The sequence below is a fragment of the Sphaerodactylus townsendi genome, linkage group LG03 (genome assembly GCF_021028975.2).
Source record: "Sphaerodactylus townsendi isolate TG3544 linkage group LG03, MPM_Stown_v2.3, whole genome shotgun sequence".
NCBI classification, from domain to species: domain Eukaryota; kingdom Metazoa; phylum Chordata; class Lepidosauria; order Squamata; family Sphaerodactylidae; genus Sphaerodactylus; species Sphaerodactylus townsendi.
In genome coordinates, this window is record NC_059427.1 from 51,551,416 (window position 1) to 51,567,062 (window position 15,647).

General features: G+C 42.9%; 1 protein-coding gene across 4 annotated transcripts in view; it reads left to right on the forward strand.

Moving 5' to 3' along the window:
* The window catches only part of KBTBD12 (kelch repeat and BTB domain containing 12), a 106,607-nt gene that overhangs the window by 20,447 nt on the left and 70,513 nt on the right, over positions 1 to 15,647 (forward strand). The window contains exon 1 of one of the 4 annotated variants that reach the window (XM_048491924.1): positions 13,824 to 13,941. The exons of the other annotated variants lie outside the window; for them this stretch is intronic. The gene's annotated coding sequence lies outside the window, so the exon portion shown is untranslated. Of the gene's footprint in view, positions 1 to 13,823; positions 13,942 to 15,647 lie in introns of those variants that run through there. 4 annotated transcript variants of the gene reach the window in all.

Below are 15,647 nucleotides of genomic sequence, written 5' to 3' on the forward strand. Positions count from 1 at the left end.
AACAGAGGTTGAAAAGAAAAAATAGTGTGGATAATTGATGTAGCAATACCTGGTGAAAGCAGGATTGAAGAAAAAGAACGGGAAAAGATGACAAAATTACAAGATCCGACAATGGAAGTCAAGATATTATGGCACAAACCAGCAGTTATGGTCCCAATGATTATTGGCACACAGGGTGCCATACCAAAAAATCTTGGACAGTGCTTCAACCATCCACATATTAATACAATCTCCATCTATCAATCCACACATATGCTGCACCTATACATTACAATATCCTAGGTTTTGGGGAAGAGGTTGATGCATAAGAAGGCCAGCCCCAGCTGAAGATCTGGTGGCTGTGATTTCATAAAATGATAATATTAATAGACAATTTCTTGACCTTGTCAATACTGTAACTAGAATGGATACAAAGCAACCCAGCACTGATGGACACACTATCCCCTAGTCCTGTTAAGGCATGCATAAATATTTGGGCACAGAAGAGAAGAGACAATCTCGCACCACCCATATTGCTTGTACTTCATTAGTAAGATTTTAGGAACCACGATAACAGGCTGTATTAATCTTACACAAATATTGTGTGGTCTTTGACTACAAAGTACAGTTCAACATGAAAAGTTATCTTAAAGAGTCTGGTTGGTCCTTGGCTACAAAAATTCTCCTCAGGTAAAAATATATGGAGGAGAGTCCCTACTAGGAAGGTAGTTTAGTTCACTTAAAAATAGGGCATTGGAAACCTCCTGCTTGTGTCTATTGACACATCTCCCTGGCTGCCTTCCACACTATTATTTTGGCACTGAGCTAGAAACAAGAACACCACATGGAATGTGTATCATAAAGAAGAAGCGATTTCCACCCACTGTGAAGTCAAAAAATGGGTTGTGCAATCTGCATAGCTAATACTGATCTTTAACTGAATTTCTAACTGCAATGTCAACTGTCAACAAGGTAAAGTGAACTGACACAATACACTATACTCACACATTTCTAAAGCTTTACATTGAAGTGCTCCGTGGAACTCTTTCCTTCAATAAAGTGGAAAACTGCCAAAGAGCCCCCATTTTCATAGTATATTTAACATTTTGGGCTTTATTGATAACATTCTTAGTATATTCGTCTTCATTTTATTTCCTCCTATTGGTGTTTAACGATCTAAACTGCATTTGCCCCTGATTTTGTAATTTGCTGTTATTAAAAGGGGGGCACAATTTATTGTAATGGCTGCTTGAACAAGCATCATTGTGATGGAAGCTGTGCAAGAAACAATCCACTCCAAAGAGCATTGCACAAAATATAGCTGATACAGCCTACCATGTTCTTATGCAGTTCCTATTCACTTGGATGAGGCTTGTGCAAGAGAGAACTTCCTAAATATATTCAAAACAAATTTCAGTCAATAGAAATATTATTTGATATTAAATTCTAAAATACCCTGACATAGATGATGGGGCAGAAGAATTTGGGGGAAAAAACTGCTGTAAGCCACTCAGACCCCAGAGTGAAAGCAGGATAGTAAGCTAAATAATAAATACCATAGAACAAAAGTAGGATGGCAGCTGGAAGAGGGGGAGAGAAAGAAACTCACCAGCCAATACTTTTTTTTAATTCTTGTGTGGCAGGACTTGCTTGCATGGGATTCCTGTATTTACCAAATGTAACAAGACTGGAGGTTACAGTACAGCAGTGCTTTTCTGGTTTGTAGTGAAATGAGGCAGCTACTTGGGTTTGGGCACTAGGGGGCAGAGAAATAACTTCACTTAGGCAAGGGTATCCACTGAGGCCATGGAAGAATATGATTTTACAAACCTCTTTTGTTATAATATGCTTTTCCTGCCTTTCTTTTCTCCTCAGGATTTTTTGACCTGCCAAAATTTCCAATGCCACAGATTCGCAGTTAGTTTCTATCTCCTGTCACAACAAGGCAGGAGAGAAGGACCAGCGTGGAAACCGGAACAGGACTTAAAGGAAGTGCCTGGAGGGGAGATCTTAATCTCTTCATTGTGTCTGCAGACAACATGTTCAACAGATCTGTCCTTTGGTGACATTTCCCCTGTTGCCATGGTGGGGGCCTTGGGAATACCGAGAAGCTGCCAATCAGTCCATTAGCCACTTTGGTTTTTCAAAACATCTTTCTGTTTATTTGCAGTTAAAAGCTGCCCTGGTTCAGTGCTAGCCATAACATTCACTAGCATACTTTCAAAAGAGAAAAAGTTACTGTATTTCTATTTGCCTGCTTACCAAGACTACTCCTGAACATCCCACGTTAGCCATTTACTTTCCATATATATAACACTAGGCACCCCTAGGAAAGCCATTGGCTGTTAACTATTTAGAATTGCTCTCACACAACCACCCTATGAGGCAAGGAAGACTGTAGCTTGCTCTTCACCCTCCCCAGTTCTTGCATGAAGGTGGAAAAGCCCCTGAAAGTCAAAGAAGTGGGAAGAAAATTGCTCACATATTGCTTTCCTTCCAATACCAATAGATGAAAAAATAGCCCTAATCAGCAGTAAAACAAAGATATGGTTCCTTCCCTCAAGCAAGAAGAAACTCTTTTTCCTCTGACTTGCCAGAGGTTTTCTGTCCCTATGGTGGCAGGGAAAGGCAGATATGAGCACTTCTCTCACATTTGCAACCTGCCCGTTCAAGGAGCTCACAGCAGCAAACAGTATCCTCCTTGTTTTAATTTTGTCCTTAAAACAACCCTGCAAGATAGGCCATTTTCATAGAGTATGACTGGCCCAACAGGCCAAGCAGTGAGCTTCAAGGCCTCATGGGGAATTTGAATCGAGGCCTTAACAGTCCTAATCCAACACTCCAACCATTATACCAGGCTGACACTAAACCAAGCCAGTATATACTGCTCCTTCGGTATATTGTGGGTGTCCTACGGGGAATAATATTTTAAGGCCTGAGATCTCGGGGTCACTTTCAACCACAGTTCTGTGTACTACTTGCTTATCTGGGCACTGTTGCAGTATGAAATACAAACAGTGGCACATATTAGCATCTTTCCAACTTAAGTAGTTCTGCAACTCTGTAGGCAAAATTCTTATTCTACGAAATAATTTATTTAATAAGAGAAAAGAAACAGAACAGTGTAACATTAGAAGTAGGGATTATTTAGGATGTATTTGTTTAGGTTTAGTGACTTTGTAAAGCAAGACTTCATATCTAGAGCCAGGCAGAGGAAGGGGAAACTCCACCTGGGGCGCTGCCCTCACTGGAACGCCCCCGCCACTCCCCCTCCCGTGGCCTGGCCATGCCTCTGCTGCCGTTCCACCTGGGGTGTCGAGCCCCACCCTGCCACGTTGGCACTATGCCCGTCTAGAGATTCCACAGTCCTTTTCAAGGCACATTACAGCATCCAACTTTGAAGTGAATCCATGATTACTTCATGTCCTTCAGTAGCTCTAGCCACTATAGATGCATCTCTTACCTAAGCATCAGGTACAATCATAAGAGGAAAATATATTACCGTCTGCCTCTTTTTAAAATCTAAAATCTTCATAACTGGGAAAATGATTGTGAGTACCTCCTCTTGGCTGGCACCCTGATTGGGCCCGCACCCTGTGCCTGGCTCCAGATCTCTCTTGTGCAAATTGACTTCAGAAGTGGAGGTAAAGTTACCCTCCTTGTTCTGAGTGTGCTGATTCCCCAACTCCGCGAGAATCAAGCCATCAGCTTCCTCCCCGGGCTCCTTGACTTTTCTCTTTACGGGGGTAGAAAAGGAGGAGAGTTTGGATCTATAGCCCACCTTTCTCTCCTGTAAGGAGACTCAAGGAGGCTTACAAATGCCTTTCCCTTCCTTTCCCCATAACAGACACCTTGTGAGGTAGGTGGGGCTGAGAGAGTTCTGAATGAACTGTGACTAGACCAAGGTCACCCAGCAGGCCTCATGGAAAGAATAGGGGACTCCAACCTGGTCACTGCTCTTAGTCACTAGACCATGGCAGCAGTGGTGGAATTCAAATAATTTAACAACCGGTTCCGGTGGTGGGAATTCAAATAATTTAACAACTGATTGTTTACCAGCACCATTTTAACAACCGGTTCTGCAGAAGTGGTGCAAACCTGTTGAATCCCACCACTGCATGGCAGACTGTTAACTACTACACTCACCCCCGCACCCCTGTGACCTAACTTCATTGCCAGATTCTATCCCTAGCCCTTCACCTCTGTGCCTGGGAGGTTGACCAGTCTGATCTCTCCCCCTCCTAGATCTGCTGAGGGCTCCGTCTGCCAGGCTGCCTCAAATGCTAAAGCCTGCAGGGGCGAGTTGCCCTTTTGCAGCCGTCTTGCCTGCGTTGACTTATTCCTTGGTTTCTGCCCCTCTTTTTCCACCCTGGGACTCCTGTGGACCAGCCAGCCTCTTGTGATGAAGGGCTGTCCTGCAGTAGTGTAGCGCCAAGGGGGCAGAAGTGCTTGATGCATTGGGCACGCGCTGGTGCAGAAACGTGGTGGGGTGGTCCGGGCTGGGGGCGTGGCAGGAGCACAGGGTGCCTGCGTGCCCCCAGCACAGTTCCCCGTTGCTCCAGCCCTGCAGTCCTGCCTGGCAGTTTGCCCTGTTGTGCCTCCTTGGGCACTGCAGTTCCATCACACCTCACCGATTCTTCCTCCAACACCATTTGGGCCTGTCATGTTGCTACAGCTGGCGATGGGGGTTTGAGGATTGTGGGGGCTGGTTTCCTGGCCTGAGGAGGAAGGGGAAGCCTGGTGGGGCCTGAGTGCCATGCCAGAGAAGTCTCTGATCATCCTGCTATGTGATGTTCGTGGTGGCTTTTGGGTTGGGGTGGGGGGTGAGCAAAGGTAGCTGAGAGGCATCCTGAGAGGGGCTGCCAGCCGCCATTTTGTGACAATGATGATGACAATTCATTCCCTATGCCATGGGCTAATCAATATGTTGCAAATGACAGTGTCTGTATGAAAACAAAGAGCTTCCGTAATCATTCATAATGACCTGATTCTGGATCCTATGTAGCGAAGCAGCTTCCTTTCTGTGATCTATTGAAAGTCAGTCCTCAACACAAAGAGCTTGTACTAGCTAATAAGGGAAGCCAATTCAAATGCTAATTCAAATGAATGGTTTGAGGATAAATGTCCCCTTATCTGTCCAGGTTAGCCTGGATAAGAGGACATTCCCTTAGTGCAGTAGTCTTCAGCTTTCCCAGGCCTGAGTAAGAATGATTTTTAATTCCAGGTGGCAGACCAACTGAGCAGCAAACACTGAGCTTACAAAAAGAGGAAGAACCATAGTCTCTGAACTTGTCTGTGCTGGAAAGGAATTATCTATATCAGGGGTAGGGAACCTGCGGCTCTCCAGATGTTCAGGAATTACAATTCCCATCAGCCTCTGTCAGCATGGCCAATTGGCCATGCTGGTAGGGGCTGATGGGAATTGTAGTTCCTGAATGTCTGGAGAGCCGCAGGTTCCCTACCCCTGATCTATATCAACAAATGACCGTCCCTTGCTAATTGGCTCCTCTAAGCCTGCATGGAAAGTGAGGTGGGAGATGCTACACTCTTGCTCTTGATGCATACCCATGAGCAGCAGGTGCTTTGAAAAAGCAGCAAAAAATAGCACGGGACTCAACAAGTAGGGCTGTGCAGCCCAGCTGTCTATTAGACACTACTCTGCTGTGTTCAAGATACTTGCTTAAAGGGTTAGTAACAGGCAACTGTTAGTTTTGTTTATACAAGAGGGGAAGGAGATAGAGAGCTCTGCTTTGCTATCTAGCTGACAGGCAACATAGATAGCCAGTTTTGTAGTCTCTTCCTGCTGGAGTTTGGGCATGTAGCTCTTCAGCCAGATTGATACTGCAAATCTCTTAGAAAGGTGAAATTTAAAGTTAAAATCACCATAGTTCAAGCACAGCACACTATCTCCCTTTCCACAGAGGAAATACATTAACACAAAATGCATATGGATACATGCTTTGCCTGAATATTTATAGGCTTGCTTTTCAAATGCACCCATTTATTCTTGGTCTCATTTTTTTCACTATTTGATATACTATTTCTTTTTTAGAAAATACTGTGCAAATCCATCCTTTATTGACATAAGTTTTTCATGACATTACATTATGAAAAAGTAACATATATTACATGACAATACCACTATCTGACATTCCTAACAAAAAATCAATTAAAAATTAACATTTGAACATTACTTCTAGTTACCTTCACCAACTTTCTTCAAACTGTATATATACTTATCTATTAACATAATTACACAACCTACTGCAATATTATCATTATTATTACCTTGTCAAGTATAATCTACCCACTCTTTCCACTCTAATTTGAATTCCATATCAGAGTTGCTTAAAATATAACCAGCCGGTTTAGCCATTCTTACAAACTCCATGACTTTGAGATGCCATTATTGCCCTGCTGGAATCCTTGAAGGTTTTTTTTTATTTTTGGCCCAAATTATCCTTGCAGCAGTGGATAGGTATCTAAACAAATCAGCATATCTCTATTCTTTCTTAACATCTAGAATTCCTTGCAAGGACATTTCAGGCTTTATATCTTATAATTTAAGACCTCTGATATTTATGTATCTGTTGCCAGAAAACTTAAGCCTTCCTGCAGGTCCACCACTAATGAAATAAAGTACCTAATTTCCTCTCTACATTTCCAACACCTGCCAGAACCTTGTTTCATCTTAGCTAGCTTACATGCCAATGAAAAAATATCTTATAATAGCTCTTTGTGAAGTTTAAATCTTTGGTCCATAATTTTTCCCAGATGGCTATCATAATACCATGTCCCACCTTTTTTGCCCAACATCATAAAGTCCTTTATATTCACTTTCTGTGTCTAATGCTAGACAGACTTCATACATCCTTTTTATCAAATGTGAGTTTGTCTTCAATAAGTAATTCTCTAATACATCTGTGTCTGTTACCATCTTTAAAAAAATCTTATCTTTGACAAAAACTGTTTTTAAGCTGTCTATGTAGCTATCAATCACAGTTTCTCCCTGATATGTTGATCTCCTCCTGTGAATTTAGTCTGTATTCTAATTTTCCATGTCCTACTTGATTTTCAACTACATCTAAGTATTTTATCCAACTGTCATTATCTGCCTTACATCTACCAAACAGTGCTTCATGTGGTGAAACTCAGAGCAGCAAATGACGGTACAATCTCTGTCTGTTTTTCTTCCAGATTCTTAACAAAGCAAACCTAATGGGATGGTAGAAGAACTGTTTGTTAACTTTATCTTTATTGTACCAGATATAGGCATGTCAACCAAATCTCAAGCCCACGCCCAGAGGCGTATCTAGGGAAAATGAAGCCCGGGGTAAAATCTGAGTTTCCCAGACACACCCAATATGCCCCCCCCCCCAACCTTCAGATTGGAAAACTTCTGGTGTTTGGGGGGCAAAATCTGGGAGGATAGGGTGCTTAGTTGGGTGAAGTGCCATACAGTCCAAAGCTGCCATTTTTACCCAGGAGAAATGGTCTCTATAATCTGTAATTCTGGGGAATCCCATCTGGAAACTGGCACCCCTCCTGGAAACCTTGGCCCCATTCCCAACTCTCTGCCTGTTCTACCTCGCAGGGCTATTGTGAGAATGTGGATGGAGGAGTACGCGGCTGAAAAGCCACTTCTAAATGGAGAGCGGAAAATACAAAGGCCAGGATCCCGAGAGGGAGGAATCTGGTGCTGAGGCGCACCTGCTTGCACCATTCATGTTTTTTTTAAAAAGCTCTTATTGTGTCTCCCAAGCCTGCCCAGCTGGGCCTGTGGATTCTTCCCGGACCAGTTCTGGACCAACCACCCGCAAGGGGCAAATGAAAGGAGGGGAAAGCAGGCCAGGAGCAGACGTTGTTCTCCTCCACACTTGGGGCATTTTATGATAAGATGCCCATCACTGCACACCAAAGACTCACAGCTGGGCTCTGTGCTGCAGCTCTGGAAAGCTTTTGTGTGTGGAAGGATCACAAGATTGTCTTGAGTCAAGAAGCAGAAACCAATAACTTCTCCAAGGCTGCTTTGGGCCCTCCTGAGAACATGTCCCATCATTTTCTCCATTCCTTCCCACTTCCAAATCTTACAAAGCCCTTTGGTGATAACAGATTGAGGGATGCACTATTTCAAAACAGCCGGCATTTTTTCCAAAGTTCATAAGTTTCAAACCAGTCATTAAAAAAAACTCCAGCCCTATAATTGCAGGGCGTAGGAAAAAATAAATGAGCCCACATCAGACTGGCAAGGGAGGAGAGCACCACACAACCCTGTCCTAGGAGGATCAGGAAGGCCCTTTTCAAGTCCCAGGACTGGATGAGCAGCACCCACATTTAACCTCCCCTTCCCCATGCTTATTTCAAAGATTTTCTCTTGACATGCAAATCATTCATGATGAAGCAAAGTAAGCCCCCAAGGGGAGTCCCTGAAGCTCTTCATCAGGGGCAGGGCTGGATTGGGGTTGCTCCTGTGCAGGGGTTGCTCAGGGAGTGTGGAGAGGTGAGGATCAGTCCGGCCAGGCTCTCTTGGGGGGGGTGTGGGGGGGGGAGACGCTGCAGGGACTGCCTGGCCCCAAACCCTGCGAGGCTTCTGCCATTGGAGCCAGCCCCAGAGAGAAAGCCCCGCAGGTGGGCAGCGCAGGCATGAGAGGAGTCGTGGGGCCAGCCCCTCCTTGTCCCACTCTCACCAGCCAACTAACCCTGGGGAAGCCTCTGTTGGGCCACCTGCTTGCCTCCCCCCAGGCTGCACAGGGGGCACCAAACAGCCTGTCTCTGCACATCCCGGTAGCCCAGGAGCAGGACATCCTTGACACCCTTGGCAACACCTGGGAGGTCTCGGACATCACGCATGTGAATGAGACACACGTTCCTCTGTGTGGGTTAAGAGGGTTCTGAAAAAAACTGTGTTTGGCCCAAGATCTCCCAGCTGGCTTCATGTGGAGGAAAGGGGAATTGAACTTCATTTTCCAGATTAAAGTCCACTGCCCTTACCTACTACACCATGCTGGCTCTACTGTTAGTTACTAAAGAACATCTTATTTTAACCCTGTAGTACATTCTGTAATTACTATTTTACTATTATTATACTACTAAATAGAGTTCTTATTCGGGATTATTGATGTTATCCTGCTCTTTTCAAGGGACAGAATAGAAGTAGTATAGAAATAGGATTGGGGCGAAAGAGAAATTTCCCGGTCTAGCAAAAGTACATTAAGTGAAACTGTACAATTTCATCCTGTACATTGCCAAGCAATTTTGCAGTGGCACAATTAGTACAATGTGGGTAAAAGAAGGCACACAACCTACTCAAAGTGAATTTTCAGAAAAAACATAAATGAAAGAAAGAAAATTATATACCCAAATTAAATCCATTTTTTAAAAAAAGTACCTGGGGGTCAAACTGCTCTGCTGCAACTATATCAAATTATCATTTATTAAAATATGTATATCTCACCTATCCCCATGGTTCGGCAAGTAAAAATAAAAGACTTATTTTAATAGAAACAAAACAGAAAAATCCTAAGCAGGTCTATTTATAATCCTACTGAGGTCTATTCAATGGGGCTTCATTTCAAGAAAAGTATTCTTAGGATTGCTCTGAAAATACCTGCAATTTACACTCCATTAAAAGCTCTGGGAAATAGAGCAACTTTATAGCACCTCTGAAAAGGTTCCAAGAACAGTGCTGCCCCTATTTCTGTGGGGACTCATTCCATAAAGTCAGGGCACCTACAGAGAAAGCATGGTGCCTAATGGGGCACCTAACAGGTACCAATTGGAGACTTTTTCTTTTGCCAGCAGAGGGGGGCTGTTGCTTCCTTGGAGATGCAGGGACAGGGATTTTTCTTGTGAGCATCAATGCTGCCGCTCCTTTCTTTGGCATCATCCAGTACTTATGCTGCAGGCTTTTATTTCTATATCTCCAGGTCAACTTGGGTCAGCTTTGACCTCTGCAGTCCACTCTTGTGGCTGATTCAGTTCCCACTAGGGCAGCAACAGTTCCTCACTTGGCCAACTCACTGGGAGCAGCAGTGGCGTAGGAGGTTAAGAGCAGATGCACTCTGATCTGGAGGAACTGGGTCTGATTCCTAGCTCTGCCGCTTGAGCTGTGGGGGCTTATCTGGGGAATTCAGATTAGCCTGTGGACTCCCACACACACCAGCTGGGTGGCCTTGGGCTAGTCACAGCTTTTCGGAGCTCTCTCAGCCCCACCCACCTCACAGGGTGTTTGTTGTGAGGGGGGAAGGGCAAGGAGATTGTAAGCCCCTTTGAGTCTCCTATAGGAGAGAAAGGGGGGATATAAATCCAAAACTCTTCTTCTCTTCTTCTTCTCAAGTTCCTAAAGTACACACCACGCAAGTGGCCACACATTCATTGCAGCCTCATTTTTACCTTGGTTGGGGACTGTCAACTTCATCTTGTTCAGCTGCTGTCTAAAAGAAATTATCAGTCCCTGATGGGCAGAGAAACAGAAGAGACAGTATATTATGATGAGCTGGATGAGAAAATGCATAGAAAAATTGGGATGCAAAGCATGAGCGGTGGAACTGGTTTTTTTTCCCCCAATTGGAAAAAGCTAGAGAAAGCCCAGTTGTGACTGTGTCTAGTTTGGCTGCTAAAATGCAGCAACAAGGCATCAATCAAAGAATCATGGAGTTGGAAGCGACCCCAAGGGCCATCAAGTCCAAACCCCTGCCATGCAGGATCACACAATCAAAGCACTCCTGACATATGATCATCCAGCCTCTGTTTAAAAATCTCCAAAGAAGGAGACTCCACCACTCTCTGAGGCAGTGAATTCCTCTGTTGAACAGCCCTGACAGTCAGAAAGTTCTTCCTAATGTTTAGGTGGAATCTCTTTTTAGGTGGAACCCTAGTCTCTGAGGCAGCAGAAAACAAGCTTGTTCCCTCTTCGACATGACATCCCTTTAAATATTTAAACATAGATATCATGTCCCCCTTCAACCTTCGCTTCTCCAGACTAAGCATCCCCAGCTCCCTAAGTCTCTCCTTATAAGGCATGGAGTCCAGACTTTTTAGCATTTTGGTTGCCCTTCTCTGGACATGTTCCAGCTTGTCAATATCCTTCTTAAACTGTGGTGCCCAGAACTGAACAAAGTACTCTAGGTGAGGTCTGACCAATGCAGAGTAGAGTGGTACAATTACTTTTCTTGATCTAGACACTATACTCTTATTGATGCATCCCAGGATTGCATTGGCTTTCTTGGCTGCCATATCACACTGCTGACTCATGTTCAGTTTGTGGTCTACTAAGACTCCCAGATCCCTTTCACATGTTCTGTTGTCAAGCCAGGTGTCACCCATCCTATATCTGTGCATTTCATTTTTTCTGCCTAAGTGTAGAATCTTACATTTATCTCTGATGAAATTCATTTTGTTAGTTTTGGCTCAGTTGTCTAATTTGTTCAGATCATTTTGAATCCTGCCTCTGCCCTCCAGGGTATTAGCTAAGTTTTATGGGACTTTACAGAAAATCACACATATATGACTTTCATGAACTACTGCCCTCTTATTCAGATGTGTTAAATATAAAAAATAATTCTTCACACGTCTGGTAATCCATGAAAATTTATGGGAAAACAAATCAGTCTTTGAGGCACTACAATACTTCTTTTTCAGCAATAGACTACATGGCCCCTACTCTTAAATTTTTCATTGTGTTGAGTTTTTGCCTCTGTGTTTTATAATTTTCAGCCTAGGCATAGAAGTACAGTTGCCACAGTATCCAGACGATGGCTGGAGATCTCTTGCTTTTACAACGGATCTCCAGAAGACAGAGATCGGTTCACCTGGAGAAAATGTCCACTTTGGAAGGTGGTCTCTATGCCATTAAATTCCAATGAAGTCCCTCCCTTCCTCAAACCCCATCCTCCTCAGGATCCACCCCTCAAACCTCTAAGTATTTCCCAACCTGGAGCTGGCAACCCTACATAGAGGCCAAGACTTACCATGATATTGCATCCTGGCATGAGTATTCAAGATTTATTACCTCTGAATGTGGGGGTTCTCTTTAGTTACCTTGGCTAGTAGCCACTTATAGGCCTATCCCCCTTTGAAGCTGTCTATGGCTATGGCCATCATCATATCCTCTGGCAGCAAATTCCTATCCACATTTTAACCATTCTTGTAAAGAAGTATTACCTCTTGTCAATTCTGAATCTGTCCAAAAGAACCATTTGCTCACTGTCTATTGGTTACTATGTTAGATATGTTAGATATAGCCTTGGAAGCATTCCCTGCTAACCCCTGTCCACTGACACTTGCTCAAGCACCTGTAACTTAGACAGGCTGAATTTAGCAGGAGTGTTTGAATAGAATAGAATAGAATAGAATAGAATAGAATAGAATAGAATAGAATCTTTATTGGCCAAGTGTGATTGGACACACAAGGAATTTGTCTCCGGTGCATATGCTCTCAGTGTACATAAAAGAAAATACATTTGTCAAGAATCATAAGGTACAGCACTTAATGATTGTCATATAGGTCTAGTAAGCAATCAGGAAACAATCAATAGTAATAAAAACATAAAATGTAAAATCATAAAATAAAATGAAATGTCAGCACAGGCTATAGTCATACAGTCATAATTGGGAGGAGATGGGTAATAGGAATGATGAAAAAAGTAGTGCAGTAATTATATAATAAATATATAATAAATAGTTTGACATTATCGAGGGAATTATTTGTTTAACAGAGTGATGGCATTGGGAAAAAACTGTTCTTATGTCTAGTTGTCTTGGTGTGCAGTGCTCTGTAGCGACGTTTAGAGGGTAAGAGTTGAAACAGTTTATGTCCAGGATGCGAGGGGTCAGTAAATATTTTCACAGCCCTTTTTTTGACCCGTGCAGTATACAGGTCCTCAATGGAAGGCAGGTTAGCAGCAATTGTTTTTCTGCAGTTCTGATTATTCTCTGAAGTCTGTGTCGATCTTGTTGGGTTGCAGAACCAAACCACACAGTTATAGAGGTGCAGATGACAGACTCAATGATTCCTCTGTAGAACTGTATCAGCAGCTCCTTGGGCAGTTTGAGCTTCCTGAGTTGGCGCAGAAAGAACATTCTTTGTTGTGCTTTTTTGATGACATTTTTGATATTAGGTGACCATTTTAGGTCATGAGATATGATGGAGCCTAGAAATTTAAAGGTCTCTACTGTTGATACTGTGTTGTCTAGTATTGTGAGAGGAGGTAGGATGGGAGGGTTTCTCCTGAAATCTACCACCATTTCTACGGTTTTAAGTGTGTTCAGTTCTAGATTGTTCCAGTGGCACCACGAGGCTAGTTGTTCAACCTCCCGTCTGTATGCGGTTTCATCGTTGTCTCGAATGAGACCAATCACTGTTGTATCATCTGCAAATTTCAGTATTTTAACAGATGGATCATTTGAGATGCAGTCATTGGTATACAGAGAGAAGAGAAGTGGTGAAAGTACACAGCCTTGGGGGGCCCCTGTGCTCATTTTACAGGCCAAATTTATAATTTGTTTATAAAATGTTCATCCCATTTTTCACTTTTGAATACATATAATGGACTCTAGATTAGCAGTGCAATCCAAAACAGTGCTGCTTTGAACCATACTTAACTCCATTCAGTGGGTCTTTGCAAGATTGCCGAGGTTTCTGACAATAATATGTGTCAAGTTACACTCATATGGAAGATGCAGAATTGCCACTCTGAGAGTGTCTCACCAGGTTCCAGTGTGCCCCTGAAAGTGACATTAACACAAGTCTTTCACAAAGCCGAGCCAATTTATATTGCGCCAGACCTATTTATATCTTCTGGCTTTCACTTCGTTCACATGAGACTCTGATATATGCACTGGGAATAGGACGTATTGCTTTTCCTTCTGTTTGCTTAATCTATCTGTGTTCCTCTGCTCTTCATATGGTGTCCCAAATTACGAAAGTGTCAGAAGAATCAGGAACTACAGAGGAAAAAAAAGGTGAATATGCCATTTTTTCCTAAATGCATGACAAACAAGGAGATTTATTCCTGATACCCAAGGCAATGGGGATGAAAACTGCGCTTTTGATAGCATGGTGATATAAAAGACAGGAGGCAGGCCTCTGGAGATATGACAAGTGGGTCTTACTGGCATTCTAAAGGCAAGACTCAGGATACAGGGACCCTGAACGTTCACCATGATAGACAAAGATAACTTTTTAAGACTTCTTGCTCATGCATGCTATGATACTACAGGCTCAGTTAGATCACATAGACTGCCTGCTATAGAAGTCAATACGTGCATCTTGGTGCCTGTAAGAGGCTCTGAGGAAGTGATAGAGATACTGACCCCTTCTGCACATGAAGAATAATGCACTTCCAATCCACTTTCACAATTGTTTGCAAGTGGATTTTGCTATTCCGTACAACTACAAAGTGGATTGAAATTGCATTATTCTGCATGTACCGAAGGGGCCTCTGTCAGGACACACAACTAGATTGGTTGTTAGTTTTGCACACATTGACAAGGGGACCATTTGTAATCCCAGAAAAAAAAACTTTTGTAACTGCATGTCAACTCACACAGAAGCAGAAATGCCCAGTCAATGAGTTCACACATTTCTAGAACTTTTTAGACCTGTCTTTGCGGCAATGTACACGCCACATTTAGACATCAGTACAGAGGAAGGCTCCTTCTAAAGATATCTTTCTGAGGATGTCAACACTAGGAATCTCAGGAAGAAGTCTTTTCCAGCCTGACATCTGAAAGCCTTTAACTGCAGGTTCAGGGGCTGAATTCATCTACTTCCTACATGGAAAACAGGAACTCTGCCACTGCATCATGGTCCTTCCCTATACAAGCAATCAATAAACAATAGTCCAAACTATGCATTTGAGTTTTTAATGAGTTTTGCTTCACCAGCAATATGTAGAAACAACTCCCTTTCCAGTGCTGTTTCTGAACACACACACTGAATTTTGAACCCACTCTGGCTCTTCTTCATTTTTAAAATCCAAAGCAGCTGCAGGGAAACTGAGCTGGGTCCAGGGGAACCTAAACCGAACTTGTTAAAAAACCAGGCATGTAATATGGCCCACAGTCAGGGTGAAATAAGGCAAAATTCATGGTTCTGTAACTGCATTTGTTACTGCAAAACACAGACATTGTGCTGGAAAATTCAAAATGCCATCTAGGCTTTCTGCTTGCTATGGGCACAGTAGTCCATATTATGTCCCTAGCTGCTGTCTTTTGAATACATACCAAAGTAGAATACGAATTCCATCTTTGCTCTTGTATAAGTGAAGCAAAAAAATAGCCAACATTTTATTACTATCATTCAGCAATCAGTTGCATGATAATATCCATTCAGTGCCTTCACTACAAGAAAGTCATATTAGCAGGCAGAAAATATGTTTTTGTGGATGAAGTGGAGATATTTAAACAGAAGAAGTTTGGTCTTTATTTCTGGATATCCTTCACACTTTTATCCTAATTACAGAACATTTCAGCTCTATTCTCTAGTGTTTACGTGCTGCACAATGTTAGGAAATATGTACTGGGAACATGGTTACCTGAATTCACTATAGGCTCCTATCACTCACATTCAACCCGAACGTTGTATGAAAATAAACCACTCTGTGGGCTTCTAGTGTAGCCAGGGCTTCCAAAATTTTGTCTCTCTAGTCCCTGCTTCTTGGCAGATC